Here is a 6,000-nt window from a genome sequence, read left to right as displayed (position 1 = left end):
ACTTTTTAGTCATCACTGCAGCCTCAGTACCTGGAACACAATAGGCAGTCAACAAATATTCCTGCATAAACAATCTCATGAAAGAAACAGGCACTAAGTATAGATTTATTGCCTAACTAGTTTCTTTCATTTTCTCTCTTTCACACACTAACTTTGCTAGATATTTTTAAAAGTGAGGTTCTGGGTGATGGGATTATGGGTGTGATATGGTTTGGATCTGTGTCTCTACCAAATTTCATGTGGAATTGTAATGTCCTGTTGGAGGTGGAGCCTGGTAGGAGGTGACTGGATCATGAGGGCAAAGTTCTCATGAATGGGTCAGCACCATCCCCTTGGTGCTGTTCTCTTGATAATGAGTGGGTGACTTATCATGAGATCTGGCTGTTTAAAAGTGTGTAGCACCTCCCCCTACTCTCTCTTTCTTCTGCTCTGGCCATGTAAGACGTGCTTGCTTCCCCTTCATCCTTCTCCATGATTGTAAGTTTCCTGAGGCCTCCCTGGAAGCAAAAGCTTCTATGCGTCCTCTGCATCCTGCAGAACTGGGAGCTGATTAAATCTTTTTTCTTTATAAATTACCCAGTCTCAAATATTTCTGTATAGCAATGTAAGAATAGACTAATGCAGAAAATTGGTACCAAAGAGTGGGGCATTGCTGTAAAGACACCTGAAAATGTGGAAGTGACTTTGGAACTGGGTAACTGTCAGAGATTGGAAGAGTGTGGAGGGCTCAGAAGAAGACAGGAAAATGAGGGAAAGTTTGGAACTTCCTAGAAACTGGTTAAATTTTTGTGACCAAAATGTTGTTAGTGATATGGATAATGAAGTCCAGAATGAGAAGGTCTCAGATGGTGATGAGGAATTATTGGAAACTGGAGCAAATGTCACTTTTGTTATGCCTTAGCAAATAATTTGGTTGGATTGTGCCCTTGCCCTAGGGATCTGTGGAACTTTGAACTTGAGAGTGATGATTTAGGGTATCTGGCAGAAGAAATTTCTAAGCAGCAAAGCGTTCAAGATGTGGCCTGGCTGCTTCTCAATGTATGCTCATATGTGTGAGAAAAAAAAATTATCTGAAACTGGAACTTATATTTAAAAGGGAAACAGAGCATAAAACTTCGGAAAATTTGCAGCCTGGTCATGTGGTAGAAAGGAAAAGCTTATTTTCAGCAAAGGAATTCAAGCAGGCCACAGAAATGTGCATAATGAAAAGAAAAGCAAATGCTGATAGCCAAGACAATGGGCAGAAGGCCTCCAAGGCATTGAAGGTAACCTCTTCCATCACAGGCCTGGAGCCCTAGGAGGGAAAAATGGTTTCATGAGCCACACCCAGGGCCCTGCTGCCCTGTGCAGCCTCAGGACCCTGCTCCCTGCTCTGTCTCCAGTTTTGGCTCAAAGGGCTCCACATACAGCTTGGGCTGTTGCTTCAGAGGGTGCAAGCCATAAACCTTGGTGGTATGAAGCCTGCAGATGTGCAGAGTACAAGAGCTGAGGTTTGGGAGCCTCTGCCTAGATTTCAGAGGGTGTATGGAAAAACCTGGATGTGTAAGCAGAAGCCTGCTGCAGAGGCAGAGCCCTCATGGAGAACCTCTACTAGGGCAGTGCTGAGGAGAAATTTGGGGTTGGAGACCCCACACAGAGTCCTCACTGGGACATTGCCTAGTGGAGCTGTGAGAAGAGGGCTGCCATCCTCCAGCCCTTAGAATTTTAGAGCCACTGGCAGCTTGCACCTTGTGCCTGGAAATGCCACAGGCACTTGATGCCAGCCCATGAGAGCAACTGTAGGGTCTGAACCCTGGAAGGCCACAGGGGTGGAGCTGCCCAAGGCCTTGGGAGCCCACCTCTTGCATCAGTGTGCCCTGGATGTAAGACATGGAGTCAAAAGAGATTATTTGGGAGCTTTAAGATTTAATGACTGCCTTGCTGGATTTCAAACTCAAAAGAAACTGGGTTTCTTTTGGCCAATGTCTCCCTTTCAGAATGGCAATGTTTACCCAGTGCCTATACCCCCTGATATGGTTTGGCTCTGGGTCCCCACTCATCTTGAATTGTAATCCCCATGTGTTGAGGGAGAGACCTGCTGGGAGGTGATTGAATCATGGGGACAATTTCTCCCATGCTATTCTCATGATAGTGAGTGAGTTCTCACTAGATCTGATGGTTTAAAGTGGGACCTCCCCCTTTGCTTTCTCTCTCTCTCTCTCCTGCCACAATGTAAGATGTGCCTTGCTTCGCCTTTGCCTTCCGCCATGATTGTAAGTTTCCTGAGGGCTCCCAAGAATGTGGAACTGTGAGTCAATTAAGCCTCTTTCCTTTATAAATTACCCAGTCTCAGGTATTCTTTATAGCAGTGTGAAAACAGACTAATACAAAAAATTGGTACTGGGATAGTGGGGTATTGCTGTAAAGATACCTGAAAATGTAGAAGCAACTTTGGAACTGGGTAACAGGCAGACACTGGAACAGTTTGGAGGGCTCAGAGGAAGATAGGAAGATGCGGGAAAGTTTGGAACTTCCTAGAGACTTGTTGAATGAATTTGACCAAAACGCTGATAGTGATATAGACAATGAAGTCCAGGCTGAGGTGGTTTCAGAGGAAGATGAGGAATTTATTGGGAACTGGAGTAAAGGTCACTCTTGCTATGGTTTAGCAAAGAAACTGGCGGCATTTTGCCCCTGCCCTAGAGATCTGTGGAACTTTGAACTTAGATGATTTAAGGTATCTGGCAGAAGAAATTTCCAAGCAGCAAAGCATTCAAGAGGTGACCTGGCTTTTTCTGAAAGCATACAGTCATATGCATTCACAAAAAGATTATCTGAAGCTGGAACTTCCATTTAAAAGGGAAGCAAGGCATAAAAGTTTAGAAAATTTGCAGCCTGACCCTGTGGTAGAAAAGAAAAACTTACTTTCTGGGAGAAATTCAGGCCAGTTGCAGAAACTTGCATAAGTAACAAGAAGAGGAATATCAGTTGCCAAGACAATGGGGAAAATATCTACAGAGCATTTCAGAGATCTTCCTGGCAGCCCCTCCCATCACAGGCCCAGAGGCCTAGGAGGAAAAAATGGTTTCATGAGCTGGGCCCAAGGCCTTGCCACTTTGTACGGTCTTGGGACTTGGTGCCTTTTATCCCAGCCGTGGCTGAAAGGGACCAACGTACAGCTCAGTCTGTTGCTTCAGAGGGTGTAATCCCCAAGCCTTGGTGGCTTACACATGGTGTTGGGCCTGCAGGTGCCCAGAAGTTAACAACTGAGGTTTGAAGTTAACAACTGAGGTTTGAGAACCTCTGCCTAGATTTCAGAGGATGTATAGAAACATCTGGATGTGCAGGCAGAAATTTGCTGCAGGGGTTGAGTCGTCATGAAGAACCTCTGCTAGGTCAGTGCAGAAGGGAAAGGTGGGGTCAAAGCCCCTACACAGAGTCCCCACTGGGGTACTGCCTAGTGGTGCTGTGAGAAGAGGGCCACCATCCTCCAGATCCCATAATATTAGGTCTACTGACAGCCTGCACCATGTTCTGGAAAAGCCACAGGCACTCAACACCAGCCCATGAAAGCAGCCATGGGAGCTGCATCCTGCAGAGCCACAGAAGTGGAGCTGCCCAAGGCCTTGGGAGCCCACTTCTTGCATCAGCATGTCCTGGATGTGAGACATGCAGTCAAAAGAGATTATTTTGGAGTTTTAAAATTTAATGAGTGCCTTGTCAGGTTTCACACTTGCATGGGGCCTGTGGCCCCTTTGTTTTGGCCAATTTCTCCCAGTTGGAATGGGAACATTTACCCAATGCCTGAACCCCCATTGCATCTTGGAAGTAACTAACTTGCTTTTGATTTTACAGGCCCATAGGTGGAAGGGACTTCCCTTGTCTCAGATGAGACTTTGGGCTTGGACTTTTGGGTTAATGCTGGAATGAGTTAATACTTTGGGAGACTGTTGGGAAGACATGATTGTGTTTTGAAATGTGAGAAGGATATGAGATTTGGGAAGGAACGGGGTGGAATGATATGGTTTGGCTCTGTGTCTCCACTCAAATCTCATATTGAATTGAAATCCCCATGTGTCAGGGGAGGGACCTACTGGGAAGTGACTGTGATACAGAAGGAAAGTGCTGGGAAGGAAAGGGCATAGTCCCTTCAAATAATACAGAACGGGAGAAGGGTGTGGTCCCTGGCTAAGGCTACACCCCCAGGCCTATGCCCATGGACCTAGGTGAGCACAGGCATTTTTTTTTTCCTGCCCAAATGTTGCATTTCCCAAGACTACCCTGGCCTGCCACCCACCATCCTGTGCCTATAAAAACCCGGGGACCCTAGCAGGCAGAAACAGGTGGCTGGATGTCGAGAGGAGCACATCAGTGGAGGAACGCACAGGCAGCTGGATGTTGAGAGGAGCACATCAGCGGAGTAACACACAGGTGGCTGGATGTCAAGAGGAGCACATCAGTGGACGGTCACATAGGCAGCTGGATGTTGAGAGCAATGCACTGATAGGCACCAGCAGGCCAGCAGGCTGTCGACTGGCAGAACAAGGAGTTTGACTGGGGCAGTCGGAGAAGAGCCTGGGCTGTCGAGTGGCTGTACTCCAGGGGAAAACCATCTCCCTTCTGGCTACCCCATCTGCTGAGAGCTACTTCCCCTCAATAAAACCTTGTACTCATTCTCCAAGCCCACGTGTGATCCAATTCTTCCAGTACACCAAGGCAAGAACCCCAGAATACAGAAAGCCCTCTGTTCTTGTGATAAGGCAGGGGTCTAATTGAAGTGGCTAACACAAGCCACCTACAGACAGCTAAGCTAAAAGAGCACCCTGTAACACACGCCCACTGTGGCTTCAGCTATAAACATTCACCCCTAGACACTGCCTTGGGGTCTGAGCCTCACAGCCTGCCTGTCTCTGTGCTCCCCTAGAGGTTTGAGCAGCGGGACACTGAAGAAGTGAGTCATACTCCCATTGCATGCCCTGCGAATGGGACAAGGGAACTTTTCCTGTTTCAATTGGATCATGGGGGTGGCTTCCCCCATGCTGTTCTTGTCATGGTGAGTGAGCTCTCACAAGATCTCATAGTTTTATAAGTGTTTGGTAGTTCCTGTCTCTCTTTCTCTTTCTCACCTGACACCATGTAAGATGTATCTTGCTTCTCCTTCACCTTCCTCCATGTTGTAAGTTTTCTGAGGGGCAAAGTTCTCATGAATGGGTTAGCAAGATTCACTTAGTGTTGTTCTCATGACAGTGAGTTACTATGAGATCTGGTTGTTTAAAAGCGTGTAGCACCTCCCCGCTCTCTTTCCCCTTCCTGCTCCAGCCATGTAAATTGTGCCTGCCTCCCCTTCACCTTCTGCCATGATTCTAAGTTTCCTGAGGCCTCTCCAGAAGCAGAAGCTTCTATGATTCCTGTATGGCCTGCAGAACTGTGAGCCAATTCAACCTCTTTTCTTTATGAAGACTCAGGTATTTTTTTATAGCAATGTGAGAACAGACTAATACAGGGTGTCTTACCAACTGAGCATCCCAAATCTAAACGCTCCAAAACCAGAAATGTTGAGTGCCAACACAACACTCAGAGGAAGTGCGCATTGATACATTTTGGATTTCAGATTTTTGGATTTGGGGAGCTCAACCAGTAAGTATAATGCAAATATTCCAAAATCCTAAAAAGTCTGAAATCCAGAACACTTTGGGTCCCAAGTATTTTGGATAAAGGATACTCAATCTGTATATTATGTTTCTATTCATTATTTACAATTAAATACAATTTTAATTGTGACTTGTTTTATCCCATTGTCGTGGGGAAAAATATTAAATTCATGAAGTGACAGTGGATGTCTTTTGAGCACAGTATTTAAGAAAAGGGTCCTTTTGGGCTATGCCACATAGTGATGATGGAAACTCATGTGATGGAGTTCAGAGTGAATTACCGGTGGACCAGGGTCCTAACTTCTAATTACCAAGCCCGAGCTGGAAGGAGCTGGTAACACCATCTCTTTTCAGCGGAAGCACTTGAGGA

The sequence above is a fragment of the Pongo abelii genome, chromosome 5 (assembly GCF_028885655.2).
Source record: "Pongo abelii isolate AG06213 chromosome 5, NHGRI_mPonAbe1-v2.0_pri, whole genome shotgun sequence".
NCBI classification, from domain to species: domain Eukaryota; kingdom Metazoa; phylum Chordata; class Mammalia; order Primates; family Hominidae; genus Pongo; species Pongo abelii.
This window is presented reverse-complemented; position numbering follows the sequence as displayed.